Here is a 26,069-nt window from a genome sequence, read left to right on the forward strand (position 1 = left end):
TGAGACAGATAAACAACTAGAAAAAAAAATACATTAAAAAAAAAAAAAGCAGGTAGAAGTAGTATTTGTGAAATAGCATATGGATAAGCTTTCCATAGGGAAGTAGCAGCTATTTTGAGCCAGTGCCTCCCTCAAAGGAGGCCAAGATTTCTAAAATCTTGCCATTGGACCCTCTGAAAACTCAATCCCTCTAAACACACCATGTTGGTACCTAGCTGTGGGGCCACAAAAAAACTGAATGGCTAGGTGGCACTGAGGACCACAGCCTCTTTTCTTTTAATTATGGTAATGCCCATATTGTTTGCACAAGACAATGCAGGCAATTTAGGCCTGTAGGAAACGTATGAATGCATGCGAATCTCCTGTGCCACACATACGGGAGTACATAAAACATAATGTCTTAGAGAACACAGTCAACATACAGCTAGCCTTATCTGACAAGTCCATCAAGAAGACTACAGAGACTCAGAACCACAAATTTTGGGAGACGGACAGAAAGCACACACTGAGCCTCATTAAACAACCCAGCCTCACAGAAAGTGGACACATGATGTTCCAACAGTACCTGATTTTTGATTACTTCTGAGACTGTTGTATCTTGCCGTGCTGTCTTCGCCATAACATTTCATGCTGTTCTCATTCTGTGGTCTCAAAGTGATGTATCTAAACATAAAGCAAAAGAACAGAAAACCATTTTTTAACCGTTACCTTATAAAGTATCACCAACTCACGCCATCAGCAAGCTTGCAAGAATGAGCATCCTACTGCAACACAATCAAATATTAACTTCTATTCATTATGGTATCTGTGCTACTCTGTTATTCAACTCAGTATTGCAGGGGACATCTATCAGCAAGGCAACTCCATCACAGAACAGCAAGGAACCCTTTTCCATATTGATAGTGAGAGACTGCTTTGTTGTCATATCTCTGGGACCAATACATTCATGGTCCTTCAAATAACAAAGTAATATCAGTAAATTCATCTTTTCTTCTTTCTTACCTTGGTACCAACTGCAAAACGAAGAATAGGTTGACTCAAAAAATAAAACAAGATTGCACCAGAATCACAGACACTGTAAAGATTTCGAAGCATCTTATGCTTCTCTGATAGAGCCCAAAGGCAGGCTAGATGCTCTCGCTGAGAGGAGACTGCTGTCCCACAGCTTGCAGCCCAGATGATGAGCATGATTTAAACAAGAAGGTGTAGCATTCAGGAAGGGAGGGATTAATGAAAGTCAAAGATGTGGGAGATACAATCAGGCTGTCAACCAATTCGAAAGAGATACCTTGTCAAAGCATCTTAAATTACTTAAATAAAAACAACGCATTTGTTTTGTTGGTGCTGCTGCCAAGACAGCTTTTAGGGAAGGCCATGAATGAATCACAGAACCACAGAATTGTAGGGGTTGGAAGGGACCTCTGGAGATCATTCAGTCCAACCCTCTGCTAAAGTAGATTGCCTAGAATAGTTTACACAGAAGAGCATTAAGGTGAATTCTAGATATCTCCAGAGGAGCAGACTCCTCAACCTCTCTCAGCAGCTTGTTCCAGTGCTCTGTCTAATGTTTTCTCATCTTCAGATGGAACTGCCCATGTTCCAGTTTCTGTCTGTTGCCCATTAACCTGGCACTGGACACCACTGGAAAGAGGCTGGCCTCATGCACTTGACACCTGCCCTTTAGATATTTATAAGCACTGACAAGCATTAAGCCAATATGGAAGATGAGTGAGGGTTCTCAGCTCACTGATGTCAATGGAAAGCTCTCTACTCCATCCGGCTCTGTTAGTAGGTTTTGGAAAGCTGCTGCAGTCATAATAGGCAACTGTATAAACAATGTCTCAAAGGAGAAGGACACAGGTAGCACCAGGCAGCTTGATCAGCATTTTCCTCCTCTCACCCACTGGCTGTTTGTCATCTCTGCATCTGACGCATCTGCTGAAATTACTCTCTAAAGGTCTCTGCTAACAGGTCCTAAGCACCATAACACGATTGCATGCAGCAAGAAGAATCCTGCTGTCAAATCCAGTCATCCTTTGAACAGCACAGCTCCCCTCCCTCAACCTCCCAAGGCAGGGGGAAATGAATCCAAAAGGTTTCTTCACCTGGCCCAGCACTAACCTCTGCAGCCCATGGCATGATCCCAAGAGAGCCAGAGGAAATAGAGGGCTTCACAGCACAAGCCAAACAAATTTGATCAAAATACACACTGCAGGAGATAATAGAGCTCCTTATGAAGCCTAATCTACTCCAAATGTCCTTCTTTTAAAGAACCCCTCTCTGCTGATAGTAAATGCTGATACCACTGCATACTGGTATTTCATATCTTTAGATGCCCAACAGGCACCTTGAACCTTCCATTAGGTTACATTTGGAACAGGATACATTTAGAAGCATACCAAAAGCCCATGATTAACTCTGGTAGCGACAAAAGCTGTCCAACACTGTTGTTTACAACTTGCCAAGATCTGTTCAAACTTCATTAAAAAATAACTGCTGTATCATGAGCATTGACCACAGTCACAGCACATAGTTTTGCTTGCTTTTTAGTTTATCCATCTAAAAATGTCAAAGCATTCTGCAGACAGACCATCCCAGGCACCTTCCAAGAGAGGCCAGCCCAACTGACAGTGAGAAAAACAACAACAGCAATGCCCAAGAAAATCTTTTCCTTATTTTGTGTTTCTTCTTGCTGCTTTTCTCTCTACATCACCTTTTTGCTCATTTGTTTCATTACGTTCATTTATGCTGCTGAGTCATTCACCTCCATCAGCAGAGATAGAGTAATACCCACACGGAGTTGTATGGAAATTAGCAGGCACATGCACAGCCCTCTTGCATAATACCACAGGTAAAGAAACTTTGGGCACCTCAGAGACAGAGGTAGCAAACTAATGACTAATAGAACACTGAAAATAGTCCCAGTATAATTAATGCAGAATAAAACCAAACACTGCAGAAGTACGTGAAACTCACAAATAATGTTTTAATTCCTTGAAAACAGCTTTCATTACATTTTCATCAGTGGCTCATTTTTTGGATCCAAAACCAGTCTAAATTAATATTCCTTTGCCACATTCTTTGGCTTTATTCCTACCCCACCCCCTAGATTCTAGATGGAACCTAAGCACAGCAAGGAGAAGGGAAGTCTTCAGCAACATTTACAAATTAAGAGCTAAGTCAGAGATCAGCTATCCCATACACACAATATAAATTCTTCTTCTCTCTTCATTAGGATTGATGACACTGCTGGAAAATAAGGAGCACATAATACCTTTTATGGGAATGTAAAGCACGAGCGAATTAGTACGAAGAGAATGCAACTAAATCAATTTCTCATCTCAAGATAGTAATGAAGGCAATTTCTTGAACTCGACTACGTTTATACCATATTGATCAGCAAAGCTTCACCCTTAAAAGTTAAACTAGTTATTTTTCCAGGGATAAAATGGAAGCTATCAGTAAACTCTAGGCAAAGCACCAAAGAACCGAGAGCTGCACACAGACCGGCTATGCTAAGCTTTGGAAACGCAAAGCTTCTACCTACCTGCAAGTCACTAGTCAATGTCACAGGAAGGTGTCTAAGTAAAGGCTATGTTAGTGGCCTTGTTAGTAGAAAAAGCCTTCAGAGAACAGACTTAAGGAGAAACAAAAGACACACAGATTCTCTGTAAAGGACAGCACAAATGCCAGCATCGGTTCCACCACTTATAATTTTACCACCTTGCGGTGGCAACTCAGGGTCAGCATTTTTGCTGCAACACCTCCACCCCCCTCAGCTGCAGTCTCCACTGTGACCACACTGTGTTCCAAGACACTGATCCCCTCCTGAATGAACTTCTGCTGTTGCTCTGAGGCCCAGCAGCAGGCTGGGATGAGATGAAGCTTTGTCTCGAAGATGAAGTTGCAATGCCCTCCCACCACCATGAGCTGGGGCACTGAGGAAGCCAAACAAGTAAGCCTTATGCTATTCGAGTTTGTATAGGATGGCCTGCATGCTTCCACAAGCAGTGCTGCATCTGTGATTGCACAGCAGTTTTGGCCCAGGAAAGCTAGACAGATCAAACAAAGATGAGGATACTCATATCCTCTGTCAAAGTAAAATGACTAACAACACTGGACGGGCGACATATGGAAGAGTGTTATTTACTTGAACGTGAAGGACTTTGATATCAATTGACATTAGGAACTTAACTGATGTGCAAGAGTTAGTAACTCACATTCTCCACGTACCATCAGAGCATCCTCAGAGTACACAGGAGTAATTAGTGATTTCTCCTGCCCAGTGGCAGCCTAACTACAAACAAGTATCAGCTGATAATCTTCCCAAAGTTCAATAAGCCTATTGTAACTGAATGAGACAAGAGTTTTCTCCACTGTATCTTCCATTATTTCCATTAAAATGAGAGAGAGCATCCTTTTACCTGAATTGGTTGATCTCAATTAAACAGTATTTAAATTATATTTGAAGAGAAAAAGGGAAAGTAAGCCATCTTAAGACAGGAAACATAAGAACAGTAATAGAGTACATAAGTTAAACAAGCAATACCAACGAAGAAGATAATATCAAGCAACAAAACCAGAAACAAAAAAGTTGGAAGTACATGAATTATCATCATCAATTGTGTACCACTAAATTTGTTCACTTAACAACTACAGTCTCTCCGTTGATTCATATTCAGCTTTCAGTCCGCACCTTATTATCTCCAGAAATTCAAATGCCCTTCTGAGAATTGGATTCTTCATGTAGGCTAGACTTTTTTTTAATGTGCTCATCTCTACAACTTCCCAACGCTTCAGCAATGTTGCGTTCCACTGATTTCCACAGCTAATCTCTTAGACAAATGGCACATCTTACGGATGGGATGCTACAATACAGATAGATTATGAATTCCAGAATCAGCTTTTCACATGCAGAATCTGGCACTTCAAATAACAGACACTGTACAATATTAGATTATGTTTAAAGCAGTCTTGACTGCAGCTACAGGTTAGATGCCTGCCAGCCACACAAGCAAATGGGTGACTAAGGTGAAACCTGGGAACAGACCACCATGGAGACTGCTGATGACTACCTGGGAGACGTCCACTTTCAATGACACATCATGCAGCTGCTCTGTGTTACTGACCAGAAGACAAACCAGTCCCTTGGGCAAGGTTCAGCTTGCCCTATTCCGGAGACTATTCTTTGCTACAATTCCTTGTATTTTTCATTATGTAACTGCAAATAATTGCAGCAAACAAATTTGAGATCCAACATAGTCTTTTTCTACTGGAATCTAATTATTCTATAATCTTCACAGCAAACCCACCATATGTACAAAGCTGGGCAGGAAGGTTGTACAGGAAAAAAAAAATAAGCAGTTCATAGGTTCCTTATAAAGTGCATTTAGGTAAAGCAAGGCTAAAAAAGAAGATATAAACGCATATTCTCGTTTTGGCATTTAATGTCAAAAAGGTAGCTTAATATCTTCTTACCTACATGTTGTCACTTAAAAAGGATATTCCATTACAGAATTGTCTAATAGTTAGAATGGTTCTTCAGTCTGCAACATGGCCTCAACGCAGACCAGTCAAGGTGAACAAAGTAAAATTATACCAGTAATAGGCTGTCATCTGCTGGGGGAAGGAGCGCTGGCACGACGCTTATCTGAGTTTGACAGGCATTTGCTGACAGCAGAATCTCAGATTCTGACACTCCTTTTTCCATCCCCACCTTTGAAATGTGTTTCAGTAGTCAGAGCCTTCCTTGCCTATTTCTACAACTCCTGCAGTCAGCTGCTTCCTTCCTTTCCCTTCTCTTAATTCCCAAATCCAGTCCTTTCTCCAAAAGTGATTCCACTTCCAAGATCCACATTCTTCTCCTGCTCCACACCATGCTTCACCCCTCCGGTACCCAGCCAGTCTGCTGTCTTCCACCTTTTCTCATCTCTTCCAGCTCAGCTTCCCTCAGCTCTACAAAATACACCTCCCAATTCCAGATGGAATTTGGATAGTATCCAGGCCCAGCTGCAGGCACAACCTTCAAGTGTACAAGGGAAGGTCTCTCCTCCGCTGGACATGACATTCATTATATGAGTACCAAAGTTCAGCTCCACAGAACATGGAGATATGGAAGACATTCATTGCATGCAGTATGTTTATAAAATCAATATGTAAAACTAGATTTTGCAAATCTGACACAGCACAAGATTTTCTGACAGGGTTGCCAAGAGGCTGAAAACTCAAAAAAGCTCAAAAAAGCTGTGAAGGAATCCAAGAGACACCTTATTGGTAAGGTAAAGACCATAAAAACCATAAAGAGTCAAAATCTATTTCCAAAAGCAGTCAACATCAGATTATAAAAGATGGAGAGTGAAAAGTAGGAAAAGACACAGCAATATCTTGAATAAACATTTAAAAGAATATTCTTTCCCAGCCTCTGATGACCCTGCAGCTTCTCTAGTCAGAAGTGGCATCTGTTGAACTGCCTGCAAACCCGTCCCTTAGGTTTGGGACCCACACTGACAGCCAGTTCCCATGGTCTCCCATCACAGTATCACAGTCCAAGAGCTGCCCAGGAACCACTGCTCTTCCACTTTGCAGCTCCCTAACACTCATTTCACCCAATGTTCCCCACTCCCTTCTTCGTGATATTTGTGATTTTTGTGGGTCTCATGACGAACACCTCCCAGACTGAGGACTGTTAGTAGCTTTTTGTGCCTCTGTACTTCAGATTCTCCTTTTTCACAACATTTTGTGGTTTGGGGGAGGTGAGAGGGAAGGCGAGGAGACGTCAGAACTGCACACAGTACTCAAGACAGGTGAACATCACACATTTACACAGCGGCACATTGATGCTTTCTGTTTTGTTTTCTATTCCTCCACTAATGAATCCTGACACCCATTTTACCAATAATTACGCTGCCATTTTTACAGAAAACTAACAACAAAACCCCTTTCCAGAACAGCAACACCTGGTGCAGAACTTGTCTCAGCACACACAGAGTTGTGACCCCCTCTCTTCTTCCCACATGCATTACTTTCATTTATCTACAAGCAATTTCCTCTGGCATTTTATCATCCGATTCACTCAGTACAAGGAGTTCTCCTGCAACACATTGCTGTCAGCTCTTCTCTTCGTTATTCTTAATACCCTAAGCCTACACTCTTGCAAAATTTCAGTTCCCTACTTTAAACTGTGAGGCGACTGAAACTGTTCAAACAAATCATCGCCAAGAACGACGGCAGTAAACAACCCTACTTCTCTGAAAAACCCTCAAACATCACTTTCCCTCGGCAAAATTACTGGAAAACAACCACTCTCCTAAATGAAATTTCCCAATCACTCAAAAATTCTTCAAGCAGGCACTCCCCTTAACAAGCTTTAACCCTAATTGTTTCAGTTTGACAGAGTCAAGAGCTCGACAGCCTAAGGCTCGGAGCTATCACACCACGCCAATATGCCAGCTCTGCCCTGAGAAGACAGAGCAGGGACTCCACAGCTGAGGAAACAGCACTGTCGGGTCAAAAAACAGCAACCCACAACAAACAGAACAAACAAGCAGACAAACCTAAAACTCTAAACAGCTACTGCTCGGTTCCAGATCTTCCATGCAGAAGGTGGAAGGAGGGGGAAAAAAAAAACCCACCCCTTTGCAGGCAGAATCCTATGCAGCGCCAAGAATATTTTGAAAGACAAGATGTATAATAACTTTTTAACTGAACATTCATTTTTGAATTGAAGGGAAACATCTTCAGGCTGAGTGGGCGTAAAGAACGATTTCTCCTCAGCCATCACACTATTTATTAAAGGCTGTGAATACCCACAAGAATTCAGCTTTGGCCTTTGTACTGTACGCTAACAAGCTTAGTTTACTGACATTCACATCGCATATGGAGCTCTGCTTCAAATGATCCCTTTGAAAGGGACAATTAAATCAGACAACTGGAGATTGAACAACCAACAGAGCTAATTAAATTCCTAAGTCCTGTTTGTGTATTTATCCAAATCTTCCTTGCTGTTCCTGCTGAGAAGTGGAATGGGTTGGACTGGGAGGTTGAGTGAATGAAAGTCTGCTTTTCTTCCTCTATAGTTACTGATCAGTTTGGAACAAAATTTTAGGCACTAAATCAATGCAGCTAGTGGTGGAATTCGTCTTACTGTGACAGAAATATTCCATTTTCCCTAGCTTACATTTTAAATTGCTTTCTGATATACCAGGTTATTATTTTTTAGCCCCCTTGGTTCCTTACATAATTAAATGCCGTGCCATTCAACTTTTAGAATTACTTTTACCATTTTCAGAGGAACACTGACGCATAGAAGCTTTCTCAACTTTGTGTGATGAATTTATTCCCCCCAAGTATTAGCTCCACTGAGCATCTTTTTATTCATTATATTCAAAGCCCTTGGCTATCCCTATACAAATCTCTTTCTTCCCTTGTACAGGCGTTTCTCTGCAGAAGGTGTTATTTGCTGATCCTCACGTTCCTCCACAACTGTTCCATGTAAGCAGAAACAGCACACACACACACACACAAAGGCAAAAGAACTATGCTTGCATACCATGGTGCCTTCAGCTTGCAGGCAAGGGAGAATGGCCAAGCAGGCAAAATGTAATGACTCCTTTTTGTAAGAAATTCTGATTTTGCATTTTATAGTTGCAAAAACCAACAGTAATGCTTCCTAAATGTCTCCTAGGTCAACATTTTGCCTGATAATCCTGTTGACATAGATACAAAACCTCTGAAGCTCTGCCCACGGACCTGTACAATTTGACTGCCTAACATTTGCAGCATACCTGTTCCCAGTCCTTCTAACTTAGCTTTCAAGGTACTTCCCACATTAAGTGCAGGTCCAGCAGCACAACACTCTCTTCAACTTTGTGATGTTGTGACAAATCACACAGGACACCTTACAAGAATACTTAATCAGTGTTGAAGTGAAAAAATAAACACGCATCACTCTGCAAGGAGCAAGCTCATCCTGCTTAACACTGAGAGAAATATAAGCAGAGAAACAGATGAAGGTAATTTCTTCTTTCCCAGGTAGGCTATGGAGAATTATTTTGGCTACTGTCCGTGTCGTTGGTTTGTTTTAGTTTTTAGTTTGGGTTTTTAATGCTTTTAGTTTGTGGACAATTGAGGGGGAGGGGGCAGGGGAGAACAGAAGAGCACCCTAAGGAAATGGCTTTTAGGATAAATAAGTGGTTAACATTTTGTTTCTGTCAGAACTGCCAGCTAGTTTCTTGGCAGAACAATAGGATGCAGTTTCCATAGAGCACGTAACAAGCAGCAGGGAGGAAACCTTGATAGAAGGCACAGCCAAACACCATCAGAGCCTCTCCCAGAAACAAACTAAGCAGGAAACAAGAAAGTGATAGTAATAAACTTATCTGTCACCTATGGCTATACCTTACATAACAGCTGACCAAGTCATCTTTCAGACTGCTGGCATGTTATCAAGCATCAAATTTTTAAGTGAAAACTGTATATGCCTGACCATTTCACACTATTTTTAGCAGTATTACAAAACGCTTGGCACACTGTCACGGTTCAAGAAGCAAAAACTCTGCCCATAGCTCCCCACTGCCCACCAGTGCCCTGGCACGGCACTTTGCACAGAGATGATGAGTGGGGGCTCGAGACAGGGAGCCAAGGATCAGCTCTCCTTTCAAGCCCCGTTTCTGTCTGAGGTCACAGCGACCTGATTCCAGCAGGAATTAGACATAATCACCCTCTAAGCAAGTGGATCTGCGCCAGCTGAACCTCTCAAAAGTTTTGTTTGCTAGACGGTTTCAGAGGACATATTCTAAGATCCTGTTTACTTGAGTCCATCAGGTTCCTCTCTGGAATAGCCTTTCACACTGCTCACCAGTTTCTCATTCTCAAGCCATCAGATCTCTGCTAAAATCTGAGATTTCCCATCTGCTGTCGTCTAGAGACACCTCTCTGAATTCCCTCTATAAACAGTCTGCAAAAGATCAACAACAACATCAGAACAAGCTCCCATAACTTTAAACAAATTAGGTAACGTGCCTAGCACCAATTCTGCTCAGGTGAGTTTTGCATTCAAACACTGTGTTATTCAGATGCCCATGTATTAAGCTTCAAGTCTCACACTCCAAAAGTCAGCGAAGCAGATGAAAGTTTTCACGAAGCAGTGCTGGTCACCCCAGTACCTATTTACAGAGCTTGCCTTCATTCTGAGCTCTCTGAAAAAGTTTCTCTCAAATAGATATACAATATTTTTACAACAGTATTTTCCATCAATCATTTTTTTGTGGATATTAAGTTTCACAGTCTGGAAATCTAGGCTGGTCCAGACTGTGCTTTCAAAGACTTACCCTGTAACTCTCCTACCAGTTTGCAGAAGATGCATTTTGTCCTCCGATTTAGAGACACATAAAAAGATTTTCCATGGTTATCTTAACATCAGAGTATTTATTTACTGCATTGTTTACATATACTGCAAGCCATCTGATGAGGAAATGGAGGGGAAAAAAAAAGCAACCAACATGTTTAGAATACATCATTTCTGACATCATCTCTACTTAGAGATCAGCACAGTTTTGGGCTTTTTTGGAGGATAAAAGTAAGCGACAGAGACTTCAGTTTTTCATCACTTACTGAATCTCTGGGATGCAAGGCCCACTTACCATCAAGGCCTAGATACAAGCTGAAATGCTAATTAAGGACACAAAAAAGGTAATGCTTTTTCGATAATTAGTAAGCAAGCAATTCTCAGAAGACTGTTATCTGATTTATCACAGGATTCTGGAAAGAAAATGGTGGTGCTGACACACTCGTGGTTTCCCTTCTGCTCACTTTTCTCTTACAGCAGCCTCAAGCCTCTCTGGAGTATCTGCCCAGGAGATCTGACTAGAAAAGTAATTTGTGACTTGGACTAGAGTGGATGCTAACCTCCCACTCCACACATCCTTGGGAACTGCCCAGATAACAGTAGCTACAGGCACTATGACCAAAGGATGAAGAAGTGATGCCATGAACCTCAGGTATTTTTAGTTCCAAATGCAGACTTCTTCGTGACTGAAGTACGCAACAGATAATGCCATTTTTAATAGCCTTCATCACCACAAATACCAGCAAAGATAACTTGAGGCTGAAGTGATGAGGGAGGACATGCTCTAGGTTGATTTAAAAACCACAATTAAAACAGGAGGTAGAAACAATTGCAACAGAAAAGAAAGGTGAGAAACTGTATAAACATGCTGACCAAGCCAGAAATAAAAGCAATTCTCACAATACCAACCAAGCTTGAGCAGTCAGCATTTCAGCCTCTATTAGCCAGAGGTAGCAGCTCACAATCTCTGCAAAGCTTCAACACAGACACAAGATAAGTTTGTGGGTGCAGGCACACAGAGGCACAAGCCTCCAAGAAGCTCCCCCACAATGAAAAATATTCCCACTGAGTGCACGGTGGCACATCTCTGGGTGAGGACTGGCATTGCCACGCTGTGGCCTGAAGATCTCAAAGAGGTGAAAAGCTGTGCCTTTGTGCCCCTGCACTTAGGAAGGCTGCTCTGGAAGTAATGCCTCCTATTCTATCACGCTGGCCCAATAAGTCAGAGGTGGATGTTGGTGGTATGGCAGCAGAGGTTAAACCTTCCCAACAATATTCCATTACACTTTGTTGCCATACAACAGATGGCAGCAGAGGGGGCAGTCCAACAAAATGGCACCTGGCATGGAAGTGCGTATGGAGCAAAGGTGTGTCACTGAATTCCTTCATGTGGAAAAATGGCATCTATTGACATTCACTGACAATTATTGAATGTTTATGGAGATGAAACAGTGGATGTGAGCACAGTGAGGCAGTGAGTGGTTGCATTTCAGCAGTGGTGACAGCAGCAGTGGGTCACCTCTGTTGGGTCAGATTGTTAAGAGCACAGCATGCAGGTTCTTGTTCATCTCTGGTGAAAATGCATAGTTAGTGGTGGTGACTGCATTGAAAAATAGTGTTTTGTAGTTGAGAACCTGCTCTATGAAGTGTTATCGAGATCTCTGTATTAATTGTAGTTTATATGGAAATAAATAGGAGGCAATACTTTCAGAGAGATGTATGTAATGCCAATGGCACAGCAGCTGCACACTATGGAAACACCATAATTCATCTTGGCCAAACTGCACAGTCCTCAATGTAAATGCATTCTGCAACACATTCTCTTTAGAGTGGTTTTTCAGCACTGATGTAAGTGCTGCTCAAGAAAGGAGAGCACTGGAAGCAGTCTCAATAATGCTGTATGAAAATGAATCCATTATTAACAAAAAGACACAAAGAATTCTTCTAAAAGTTGGCAGGTCACAGCACTGCACCGCACCACCTGCAAATCAAGATTTACCCTCACCAGCAGTAAGGTCGATGGGACACACGACGTGAGTGAACCCAGTGCAGCATTTCACAACAGCCATCCCCTAAGACTTCTTCTAAATAAGGAAGGCATCAGCCCACATTTACTGCACAAATGTAAGGTAATTGTTCAAACGCTGGTCACATCTGACACGGGCTTCAAGCAGAGGAAGAAGGCTACAATATCATGGGCAGTTTTCTCCTATGAATAGGTAGCCTTCAGTAAGAGAAGCGCTCCTCCATCTTGCAACAGAGACTTCTTATTACCATGCTTCAATTAAAAGGGCAAGGACTACCAACAAACAACTTAAGTACTGCACATACGATTTAAAATTAGCTCCAAATACTTGACATACAAACATTTATTTTCCTTCCAATGCTAAGAATTAGGCCAGAACATCAACGTTATTTCAACTTGTGCAACTTGTTTCTTTTTAATAAGCAATGGACTGACCTACCCAGAAAAAATAATAACTACAAAATGAAATAGTCTCTACAGAAGATTCAGAGATGAGGCTTCCTCCTTTGTCATGGGACCAAAGGTTATCCAAAGAGTACTGTTTTTTGCCATGTTCTTAACTTTCCTGGACTGCAAATTCAAGCTATGAACATTACTAGCAATTGTCTCTAGAAAACATAAGACTACTTAAATCATAAAATCCTGAGATGATTAGACCTTAGATTTCTCTCATTTGAGGCTTCTGACGAATTGATTGAGAAAGGCAAGATTTGACAATGCTCATACTTTTCCACACTTTTCACAGCCCGAAGACTAGCAAGTGCGCTCTGCTCATCCTCTCCATCTCCAACAGCTACACAGTTTCACTCTACAGTCCGTGGCTGAACACAATTTTAATTCTCAAGGGGATTACACAGTTCATTTAACCTGGGGAAAAACTGATAGGTTAACTCTCTGGACATGATTTTAATGGTCTGCTGCCAAAGGTGCAGGTCTTTCACACATGCAAGAGAGGGGCATATTTCAGATGCTCCCAAGCATAGAACATCTAGTCAGCAAGAGGTTTCTAGTTCATACCATCTCAACATTTTCCCTACTTCTACCAGACCTCACATCTATTTCCCAGCTTCTTATATGCTTTTAACAACATGGTGATGCTCAATGAAAAATAAAATCACTACCAAGACACTGGACTCATTTCTACCGTAATTTTAGCTATGTCCATAAGTGAATAAAGTCTCCTGAGTGTTGGGCTAAGGTCAGAAGGAACTTGCTCTGGAGTTCAGAATGTGACTATTGCCAGTGAGTTCAAGTCTTTTGGAAAGTCCAAAACTCTAAGATTTAAAGTCAGATGGAAAACCCTGACACACTTTGTCGTTTTCACTCCACTCCCATGCCAAAAAGCTCACCACAGATAGCTAATTCTGGCCTCGTGTGGCTGTTGGCACCTCTTTATTTGTAATAAGCATGTAGAAGGAAAGAACATGGTCGCTCCTATTCCTAAGTCTGGTGAACGTGTAAGAAAAGAGCGTTCTTCCAATTCCTCCCCATGATGCTTTAAAAAACATCATCCATATCAATCAAACAACTTGCTGAATGACTCACGACTGTCGTATCTGAACTAAATAGTATCATGCCAATAAGCAGAATCAGAACATTAAAAATTATATAACCGCACATGATTAAAGTGTATGAGTATTATGAATGCTGAATCTTAAGAATGGGTGACATTCTGCATCTCCTTAATGTTGGAACAAAAAAAAAAAAAAACAACACATACATTTACTGGCATACCACCTGCCTTTACAAAAATAGGAAAAGTAATATTCATCACAAGAGGCAAGAATTCAACACATTAGGTAGTCTGCTATGAGAACACCCTGAGTACAGTAGATAATACCAAATTAGTTAACCAAAGAACACCAAAACAGTCATTTAACAAATAAAAAGAAAACTTGACTGGGTTTCCAAATTAGCAACCAACTGGAATTACACTTATTTGCTGTTTTAAAATAAGCAAGGAAGCAGATCCACAAAGAGATGTGGATTCACCCACCCTCTCAGATACATCGGGTTTTAACATTTAGGGAGAACTGAAGAAAATACGCCACCTCTTTTCTCTTGATTTAAAGTTACATTTGGCACAGATCTACATGCTCAGAAAGAGATTTGGCTAGACAGCAGATGGAGTATTTCATTAAAACACAAGTGGCAAAATGTGCCCACCCTCCCAGTCAAAAACAGCAGATCAGTTCACAGTAACATCTGCCTGCAGATCACAAGATGCTCACACGGATGCTTTCCCACAAAATACTTTTTCCTTAACTCGTGTCTAGAAATGTACTTGTTTGTAAGTGAATTCTGAAATCAAGGAGAAAAAAAAGAATTAAAAATGTTGAAAAGGCAGCCTCTGGTATTATTCATAGCAACATTCAGCTATCCAGAAAAGCATAGAGAAACTTTAATAGCTTCAAAGGTAAGTAGATGTACAAAGGGTTATGAATGTCCAACAGGGCTCTGGAGCACTTGGTTCAGTAACAAGTGACTGCTTCCAGGTAAGTGTATCTAGGAGGAAGAAAAAACTTAGTTCGCCTTAGAAAAAGACGTGGCAACATTAAAAAAAGAAGAAAGAAAAAACAACATATTAATTCTCATGCTTCTGTGGTTCTGCTATATTTCAATTGGAAACCACTTCATTTAAAGCCCTCAGTTCAGCAGCAGGCGACCCAATGAGCACAATTTTCATGGTGCAATTTCTAAAGCAAATAAAAGCAAAGGTAACCCTGGAGTGGTTTGTGAACTTATACAATTAGTCAGGAAACAAACAGTACGAATGAACAACAGTCACGTTAAATGCATTCAGAAAGACCAGGTGACTCAACAAACAAATAAATAAATAAATAACAAGTTCTATGACAAGCACATTTACTCAAGAACTATCTAAAATAGGTAGTTTTTTTTTCTCCCCCAAAAATGTATGAACATTTTTCACAAAAGATACTTAGCATTTCAACAGCAATTTACAAAAACTCCCTCTCTGCCCTCGAAACCAAGATAGAGATAGAAATCTGTCTCTCATGCTCAGCAAGTCCACTCTCACTGATCTCAGACAGACGGAGGAAGAGCCATAACAGGCTCAGCACCGTTTTTACTATTCGCAGCTAGAGCAGGATATGGGACGTGCACACGAGGAGTGTTAAAGATAAGTGGAGAAGCACACATGTGGGAGAAACCAATATACACAAATAGGTTGCAAGCAATTAACATCTCCAAACGGCAGCTGAAGTATCTCCCTGAAACCAGAGCAGCTCACCAAGGATGAGCCTTGCATCTTCAGAAAGGAAATCCCTGAAGCCGGTACCTCCAATTTGCAGCTGGATTCAGCCTGGGGGCGGTGGAAGGTACGGCCCCTGCAGACCACCTTGTGCGCTCCTCAGATGAACAAGGCACAGGCTGGCGCTGCACTGCCCACGTCCTTCTCCCCCTTCAGCTGATGAACCCACAACTTTTCTCACTATTGCTGTGAAGACAGTCCTCAGCTATGAACTCTGGGGATAAAGAGCAGACTGCTTGCTCAGCAGAAGGTATCACATAGAACTGCGCCATGTTATTCCTCCCAGCTTCTCTGCATCGAGAGTGAACTCATCCATGCTAAATTTCCATCAGCCAGCTACTAGCCCTGCCCAAGCTGTTACACTTCTCAGAAATGTAAGATCATAGGGAAAGACTCCTGTGCAATTTTTCATTTCATTTTTAAAATGGAAACAAAATAAATTCTGTCTGTTAGCAGCACTTTTACAAATCATGCCATATCCCAAACTTTCCACCTCTTGAAACTCATGAGGTTGCAACAAGCACACACACTATCTCAAATCCCCTGCTCTCCAGCTCATCAGTTCACTTAAGAAATAAATGTCTAAAGAAAAAAAAAAATCCCAAATTCAGACATTCCTTTGGCAGAATGTTTTGAGACAGTTTCCAATACCCTAGAAAATGCCTATCAACAGGTGTCAGTGGTGCAGAAATAGGCTCTGTTTACACAGATGCTCACATGCTAGCCAACACTTCACCAAAACGAGTAAGTTACGTGTGTTACTTACTGCACACCATTTGACTGAGTAGTTTCAGTTTGTAGTTCGCCCTTAACAGCGAGTAGATTTAGGAGCTGACCTTGTATTTTGGTCAATTCACAAAGGCATATTGCACTTACAGAAGAAATACAGAAGGATATATTGCTTTAAGATGTAAACATTCCTCCGGGGGCCTTTTTTTTTTTTTTCTTCTCTCTGTAAAAGGTTTTTTGCACTGGGCAAACTACTTAGCCAGTATTTCATACCAATGCCTTCATTATTCACTCTGAAGACATCCCACTTGACAACCCTGGAGACAGGATGCCACTGATACGACCACCAGCTCAGCTGGCTCGTCCCTCCAGGTTTCCCACACAACTGATGAAAAGAAGAAAGTTCCCAGAAAAGGAGGTGACCCAGAGCACTGAAGTTAAATTCCTGCTGAGCTGCCCTGAAGAAGGGCCCCTCTGTCGTTACTGATTGCAAAAGAAGCCTAATGAAATTAACAAGTCAGAAGCCTGAACTTAGAATTGTAACACATAATAACTACTGTTATTAATACTATCTTTTGCAGTTGAGAATAAACCATAAACTGAAATGGCAATAAGCTCAAACCTTTTTTTTTTTTTTTCTTTTTTTAAACTAATTGGTATCAGCTTTTCAGGGACCAGATGTCCTTTGGTTTTCTAGATAGGCTGAGGTACAATAACCCATTGCTAACAAAGACAAGAGACACACTGCTGTATGTTACGAGAAAGTAGGTTGCAACGAGGCAGGTGCAGTGGTACAGAACGCAGAGTAGGCAAACGCTTCTGTAAGGCCCAACACTTTTCTGTTGTTACACTGGAGAACCACGAGACCGCCACCTCTGGAATTTTATTTCACACTAAAACACACAAAACCCACACACCCAACTGAACAGCCCCCAAACACACCCCACACCCAAACACCCAGGCAAGTGAAGTTGCCCACCCACCCCAAGCCACCCTTTAAAAATACCCAAATCAGAATGACTTTGGGACCTACCAAAGTGCTGCGTGTACTATCAGACCATCGTCGCAGCAAAGGCCAAGCAGCACCTCCAGCACAAGGTGCGAGGCACTGAGCCTGGCCTTTCCCACCGGGCAAGGAGAGTTTTTGGGAGAATCTCAGCAGCCCTTAAAGCTGCTGTCATGTGTCTGGAGAAAAAAAATCCCAGCACCCAGTACCACTCCCACAAAAAAAGGGGATAGAGCTTGTTCTTATATAAGTATGTATATTATTTAACACTCAAAAACAACAGTTCCATCCTATCTATGCAAAACCAGAAGTAGTGAGGAGCTGAAGGAGAGGAAAAAAAGAAAAAAAAAAACATTTCTACTCTTGCTGTATCTACTGTATCCACCCATTTCGTTTATTTGCCTCGGGGTGAGTCAAGGGCCCTCAACACACTGCAGAACAAGGACCAATATCCATTTTCCTTTTCTTCCTCTGCTGTAGCACAAGCTAGACTGAAGTGAAAATAGACGCAAACATTATGTGAATTATAAACTGTTACTTCCTAGGAAATTATCTTTTGGATCTGGAAATAAACAAAACACCTTACAGGTGAGGTAAACAATTACATGCCACCATCTTTTCAAGCAAACACCTGATCCTGATCTTGCGATTATCTAAATGAGTTTTGCTTAGATTAAACAAACACATGCTGCTGAGATGCACACGTTGCTTCTGAGGTGGATGTGAAGGAGAAGGCCTAGGTAACAAAAATAGCTTTCAAATAGATGTTAGTATATTCACGTTGCAAAGAACATAAAAGGAGGCAGGAAGCAGGGGAGGGAAGCGTCTCTCTTTCATATCATATTTAAGTGACAGTACAAGTAACAGCGACTTTTTTTCCTGAACTGCTCACAGATATGGGTCCATTGCATAATCCTGCAATAATCTTGTAAATTCTATTCACATTTTTTTTTCTGAACGTTACAGGAATTCACAGAATTAAAAGCAAAAATCATGATTTTTTTTCACTCATCACTCAAAGAAACATGCAAAATAGAGCAAGTTTTCCTGTAAAAACAGCTCTGTCCTACTTTGTGAACTAGTTATTTCTAACTGTAGCAGCCTCCCCTCGCACAGAATATTCTGTAGTGCTAAGAAAATTCTCCATCTCTATAAATTAGATGCAATAAACAAGTAAGTTTATTGCAAACACAAATCCACACGCAGCAGTGTAACAGCTGGCTGATGAAAGCAGATGTGTCTGCCTACCTCAAGCCTAAACTCATTTGGACGAGCAGCACTAGGAAGAGGCACCCAAGGGAAAGGAGAAGAGGTACAGCTTGGCGAAGAACTCAGAACAGGGTGAAGGGAATGACTGCACACATTTTTGAGATCTCTTCCTGGCAAAAACTTGGACTAAGATAAATTTCACTGACATTTCTGCAGATAGAGGGAGAAAATTCTCTGGAGATTCAATGTGAAAAGTTATTTAAAACATGCACAAATTTCATTTGATAGTCAGCCTTTCAGTCAACCTATTTTCTGCACTTCAGTGGAACAGGAAAAAAATATTTAAATCCTTAAAAAACAATATGAAAAAAGCATTTTTAATTTCAGAATGGCATTTTTAGGTCCACATGGAAAGTATCCAGCAAGGATACTTTACCTCAGCGACATCTTAATGGTCTGTATGAAAAGAACGCATCCAATAAGCTGATAACTCAGTGTCAACAATGTAAAGAAAACAACAAATGCAAGTCACATTCAATTCTACTTGAAGATGTGGGTTTCCGAAGTACCACAGGAAAAAAGAAGGGGGGAAAAAAAGCCATTTCTGCAGTAAAAACAAAAGAATAAGGCCTTGCAGCATTAAGTTATCTAATACTTCAATGCTATAAGAAATTCAAAAATAAACAAAACCTAAACCTCCTACAGAGAACTTTCTCTGTAGTAGTTTCAAGGCAGAACCAATGCCTGTTTACATGAACAAAACCCTCTAACTAAAAGCCACATCACTTGGTCAGGAATTGTGTCTTGGGAAGGAAAGTTGCTGTGACCTAACTCCTGAGTTTCAAAGAGACTAAGAAATCTTTCACATGTTTTATGTAACGTTTCCTTCAAGAGATCTCAAATCATCCCCTCAGATACTACCATCCTACACTAATCCAACCAGATCGGGATGCTACAATAAAACACCTCCTAACCACCACAGAAGCTGGAGAGTTCTCACAACTGCTTGCCTTTGTAGTATTTACTTGTGAAAGACGAACATGTATTATTTTGCAAACTTAAGTATAGTCAAAAGCCTGGTAAACCTCACTTCACATGACGGAGAGAATCATACATTTGCACGCTACAGCAGGCATGTCCAACCCACGGGTTGCATGTGGCCTGGCACAGCTCGCAGTGCGGCTGCCTCCTGCACTGCACCATTAACCCCATCTGGGCTGAAAGCAGGGCACGGGGTACAGCACAGTGCTAACTCAAGTTATGGCAAGTGAGTTTATCAATTTTGATATACTGGCTAAACACAGTCCTGTGAGCGGCGAAAAATATGCAGCCATACTTTCCCTTGTGACAAAGGAATCTGAGAAGAGGCTTCAAGATTGACAAAGAAATCATCAATTTTTTTGGTTTATTTGCGACTCCATTTTCAAGAGACTTAAATACATTACTCGGGAATTTTTAAATGGGATGTATAGAGTTGCAATCCAAAATTTGATCATGTCTCTCTACCAGACTTTTATAAGCCCTCTCTTACCAGAGAGAAATACCCCTCACCTCACAGTCACGCATCATTCATATCACCACTTTCTGACAGTACCTACATTTATGGACAACTACTATCAAGGATGAAGCACAGGAAGAGTAAAATTTCATCAAAAAACTCTGACGAACGCCTTGAGAGCTCACTGAGAATTGCATCCACTGCCATCGGACCAGTCTGCTGCACTAGAGTCACAAAAACAGGGTTGGTGGTACGGCAGTAGAGGTTGAGCCTTCCCAACAATACTCCATTACATGCTGTTGCCATGCGACAGATGGCAGCAGAGGGGCAGTCTGACAAAATGGCGTCAGTCATGGAAGTGCGTATGAAGCAAAGGTGTGTCAATGAGTTCCTTCATGTGGAAAAAAATGGCACCCACTGACATTCACTGACACTTGTTGAACGTTTATGTGAATGTGAGCACAGTTAGGGAGTGGGTGGTGAGTTTCAGCAGTGGTGACAGCAACAATGGGTCGGCCTTCGCTGGCACAGATTATTTAGAGTACGGCATGCAGGCACTTGTTCATCTCTGGTGAAAACGCATAGCTAGTGGTGATGACTGCACTGAAAAGTGTTTTGTAGTTGAGAATCTGTTTCTAAGAAGTAGTGTTATTGTGATCTTTGTATTGGTTGTAGCTTCCATGGAAATAAATAGGAGGCATTACTTTTGGAGCAACCTTCATAGATGTGACCCTAGAAAATTCCTCTTCACTTAACATGGCCCAGGCAAGACAAAAGGTTGGACCCCATGTGCTAGAGCAAAACAGTGTATATGCTAAGACTAAGAAGAGTCAAAAGTCTACCTTAAAAACAAGGTAACAGCTCCCAGTGGACTCCTGGCCAGATGGATAGAAGATGATGTTTCCCCTAAGATTCCAGTATTTTCACAAATGGCCTAAATATAAATGTCTTGGCTTCAAGTGACATGGATGGCATTTTCTCAGATGAAGGCAGCAGGTAGGGGCAGAAAAGCTGAGGGACTTCCAGCTAGAACCTCCCCAGATAAACCCAGCCACAAGTCTCCTTCAGGTAGACACATAATAGAGCAAGACAATTACAGTCACTAGAAATAGTTTGAAAGATGTAGAAAAACAGTTCTCTGCATTCAAAAAGGACTAACCATAAATAATATGCTTAGGACGTAACAAAGGGCAATGGAAACAAAGGCAATAATGTCCTGAAGGTGCGTGAGTTACAGATTTGATGCATGAAATTCAAATATTTTCAACAGGATATAATTCCCCAAGAATAATTTCTTCAACAGAGACAGAATTTCTGCTTTTTTTCTTTACTGCTCATGAGTATTTTAGACTTGTCAATGTAAGTACATATTTTAAAAGGCTACGAATTTGACTTGCAAACAATACTTGACAAAATCCTTTTAGGCTACTAGGAAAATTGAGTTTTATTAGGGAAAGCATTTAAGTAGATTGGAAAGCAGCAGAGACAAAGAAAATGCATAAGAACAAAAGAAATAGCTTTCAACAAGGCAAAAAGAGATCAAGGGAGGGGATAACCACAGCTCTGCATCAGGCAAAGCAATATCTCTTATATTCTTTAACAAACTGGAAAGAAGGCAATACCTCCTCTCCATCCCACAATAAAAACCCCGAACAGCTGAAACTGACAGATGACAAAATTATTTACAGCTGTTCAAAATCGGAAAACTAGAAAGAATTCCAGATGAACCACACAAGGCCGGGCCAAGGGGCAAATTAAATCGAGTGCAGATCGATAAAAAGCAAAGTGCATTTAAATGAAAGAAGTGAAGTACTTGTTGGGTTTAACGCTTCTGGAGCAACTCAATATCTGAATCAAGTGTTCAGCAAATAAAAGAAAATCACTGCTAGATATGCAAAGATACAGCTGAGAAATATCCTTCTTCCATTCTAAAGACGAAAGCGTTCCCATGATTATCTAAGGGATAACACTGACAACACTGTTGTGCAGCAGCAGAAATCAGCAGCATGTTCCCAGAATGCTGCGTTCTGCTCTTATCATTTGATCTCAAGAAAAACCAGCAGATGTAGTAAAAGATTCAGAAAATGGAGACAAGAATAATAAGGGAAAAAAAGATTGCTGCGCAGAAGGCAGCTGAGAAGTTTGAAGCAATCACGCTAACAGGAGATGGATACATTACCTGAGATATACACACGTAAAAAAAAAAGAAACCAAAGAAGTGTAGAAAAGACTGCAGTGCTCCCATATACTTTCTGCATGCAGAAACAACGACCTCTTCGAAATGGCAATATGCTTACAGCAGCTAAAAGGAAACAGGTATGTTTGTTTAGTTGGTTTGGTTCTGTGGTTGTGCTTTGTTGTTATTTATTTCAGTCTTATTCACTGCTCAACCTGCACCATCTTTCGCCACAAGCTATGATGAAGACCTAAAAAGTTCAGAGAAAGATAACAGTTTTATACAGTCCATGACAATGAGTAAATTGTACAAGAAAGATTTGCAGGGTGGAAGACTTCCATAGTGCAGAATCAAACAGAACAGGTTCCGAATTTCCCTAGTGGGGCTTCAACATAGCTGCTACCCTAGGAAAAACAACATCTTGAAGTACCTGGTAGTACCCTCCTGAACGGTAGGCAAAGGACAAACAGGTTGCAGAACTGGTCCATTAGGATTCCTAATCCTCTTCAGAAGTCCAAAGTGGTGTTTCTACACAGTAAAGCAGAGGAAGCTGGGAACAAGATGATGTATGAAGCTTTACTATGAGGCTTCAGCCTAGGGATGCTAGATCCAGTGTAGATGATTCCAAGATACTGTTGTCTTTGCAGTGTTTGGAACAAAAACTGCATTTACCAAACAAGAGATGGTTGTCACCCTGAAGAAGCCTAGCACAAATGGCCTCCTTCAGCCTCTATCCCTTTGCAATTTCACAAGCGTTCACATACAATGTGTTCACAAGGGGAGCAAAGTATTTTTGTCGTTAGTATTGGAATACACACTCTTCATCAACTTATTCTTAAGTGTACGAACCCTGTGTTCTGCATGACAGCATGAGAGATTTTTGTATCTTGAAACCACACCAGAACTAGCTTTGCCTGGCAGGCTTTCAGCACTTCATTTACATATGAGTCAATGCTTCTGCAATACAAACATTAATGATGCATTCCCCATTGTCCTCCTATTTATATTCACTGTTTAACCTGCAGGCATCCCAAGTTAATTAAACAAATCAATCCCATTGAGATAATTGCGTCTCAAGCAAATTAACACAATTATCCTTTTTAAAAGAAAATCCAAGTAGTACCCACTGTATTTATTCATATAAATCATAAGCTGGATCCTCTCATTCTAGCTTAAGTGCCATCTAGGAACTTGTCTTAAAATGAAAGGTATAACGACACACGAAACTGGCTATCATTTGCCTGCTGCACCCAGCAGCTTCTCTATTTTCATCGTTCACTGCACTGAAGTCAGAGGTGCCAGTCAGAAGTAAAGGTTCTTGGGGAAGAAGGAAACAAGGAGGGATCTCATTGCACTGAGCATGCTGCAGCTGTATCACTTTGAAAAGAGTCCCTGCTCCAGAACAGTACTGGTGCTTACAACCTTGGCAAGATGAGCAACGAGCTAGTTAATTCAGTATGTTGGAGTTACAGATGTTCCCCATCCCTTTTTCCTCCAGCTCAAACCTTCAGGAAACAGAAAACCCTCTGGAGCAAAACTGAAATTCTGCAAATGACATCTCCATCCATAGACAAGATGAGTCTAGGCAGTACTCATTTTTGTTTGACTCCTGTTCAAAGCCTGGACTGGACCAGAATCATGGGAAATACATGTGAGCAGTCCATCAGAGGGGAGGACAGGAACAGGGAGGAACTGGACAGACAGTACAGTACGGTCATCCCCATCCACCCGCCTCCCCTCAGCACTTACGGGTGCTTTTGTTCTAAGGTGCAGCACCTCAGCACGCAGAATGCACCTTGGCCTCCTCAGGTCACAGCCCACCACCCATTCAAACCTCCAGCCAACTGGTACCTTGCTGGCCACAGCAGGGCACACACAGCCTTCTCCTAGCTCTAATAGCCATAGCGGCTGCTGTGCCCAGCACAGGGATGCAGCACCAGGCCAAGGAGGCTACCAGAAGTCAGCTTGGCAGGGCAACTCTCAGCGCCTTCAAGGAAAAGTTAGCAGAAGCACTAAGCACCCTGTAACTAAAAATGGGAACATTTATAGAAGTTGATAGGCAAAACCAGAGCCTTGTCAGCTGAAGTATCTCAACAACTCTGCTCTTTCAAGAGACCTGAGTGGACTTATGCCCTGTCCCTGGAGGTGTCCAAGGCCAGACTGGATGGGACTTTGGGCAGTCCAATCTAGCAGGTGACCCTACACAAGACAGGAGGGTTGGAACTGGATGAGCTTTAAGGTCCCTTCCAAACTAAGCCATTCTATGCAGTGCATTCACAATGGCATGGGCCAAGTCCTGGCAGCTGCCACCTACATTTACAGCTTTAGGCTGCACAAGGCAGTTCAGTGCTTTGCCCAAACACAGGAAACTCCATCTTAAAGCTTGTAAGAAAGAAGAGGCAGGTAACTGTGCATGTGTGAGAGCATGCACGTGTGTACATGCGTGCAGGAGACAGACAAAAATCGTTAACAAGCATAACCAGTAATAACTGTCTTCTCATGTCTCTTTGCAGATGATTCAGCGCAGGATGAGCATGCTCCTCACCGTGCCTCCCACTGGCTGCTAGGCAACTGCGGCAGTGCAGGGCAGACAGGCTTCAAGCACCAGCTTGTTCCTCCTTCTGAAGGAATTAAGGGGCTTAGCAGTGCATTAGCTGCAGGACCAAGTAACTGACGACTGGTAACTGGCAGTGAGTCTCCAGGAATTGTTACGGGGAAAAACAAAGTGGTAACAGAAGTAGCGGGTGGAAGATGGGAGGACAGCAGGACACCAGGCTCGCCTGCTGCCTGCCCAAGTACCACGTGTTGATGGCAGTGGGGTATGCAGGTGATTCGAGGGAAGATTTCTCCCTCCGCTTTGCAAAAATAAAATAAATAAGCACATTTTTTTCAGTTTTACTTTTTTCCGCAGGAGATCTGTTCCAGAGATGTCTCAGCCCAGACCTGCAGCTACCTGCACTCTACCCAGAAGGACACCAAAATGGATTAGCTTGCAAACTAACTGTTTCCTTGTAGTTTTTTGTTGTTGTTGTTGTTGTTGTTGTTTTCCAGCTTGGATCATTTCAGTGACTTGAATGATGTTACTGATGCCCAAAGTGGTGAGTCAGCACACGTGAGGGTGGCTCCCCAGGGACCTTCCACTAAGCTGCAGAACAGCAGTCCTCCAAGGTGGCCGCTTCTCCTGTGCTCCCTGCCTGCATTCACATGGGAGGTCGTAAAACCAGAGAAAAATCACCAAGTCTATCAACCTAACCTACTGAGAGAGCTGGGTGATCACCAGTCACATGGAGTTAAACAAGAGCAAGAGCTGGATTCTTCATCTGGGAAAGGGTAACCCTGGGTATACATACAGACTGAGGGATGAGAGACTACAGAGCAGCCCCAAGAAAAGGGCTATGGGGGGTCTTGACTGACAGCAAGTTGAATAAGAGTCAAGAGAATGCCCTGACAGCCAGGAAGGCCAACCGTATCCTGGACTGCCCCGGGCCCAGCACTGCCAGCTGGGCGAGAGGAGCAGCTGTCCCTTTGTGCTCTGTGCAGCCTCAACTGCAGCACCAAGTATGGATTTGGGTGACACAGAACAAACAAGACATAAACTTGTTTGTCCAAAGAGCATCCAAAGGAGTGCTACAGAATGGTGAAGGGCCTAGAGGGCAAAGTGAGTAAGGAGCAACTGAGGTCCCTGGGTTTGCTCAGCCCAGAGCAGAGGAGCTGAGGGGAGGCTCATTGCAGCTGCAGCCCCTCACAGGGAGTGGAGGAGCAGCGCTGAGCTCTGCTCCCTATCCCTAAACCATGCCTCTTAGTGC

At 42.0% G+C, this 26,069-nt stretch overlaps 1 protein-coding gene across 12 annotated transcripts in view; it reads right to left on the reverse strand.

Annotated features, from left to right (window-relative positions):
- The window catches only part of TRERF1 (transcriptional regulating factor 1), a 103,037-nt gene that overhangs the window by 33,402 nt on the left and 43,566 nt on the right, over positions 1–26,069 (reverse strand). For all 12 annotated transcript variants that reach the window (XM_040697388.2, XM_040697391.2, XM_015283853.4 and 9 more), the window contains one exon: positions 566–663. The gene's annotated coding sequence lies outside the window, so the exon portion shown is untranslated. The remainder of the gene's footprint in view (positions 1–565; positions 664–26,069) is intronic.

Source organism: Gallus gallus, chromosome 3, assembly GCF_016699485.2.
Source record: "Gallus gallus isolate bGalGal1 chromosome 3, bGalGal1.mat.broiler.GRCg7b, whole genome shotgun sequence".
Classification (NCBI taxonomy): Eukaryota; Metazoa; Chordata; class Aves; order Galliformes; family Phasianidae; genus Gallus; species Gallus gallus.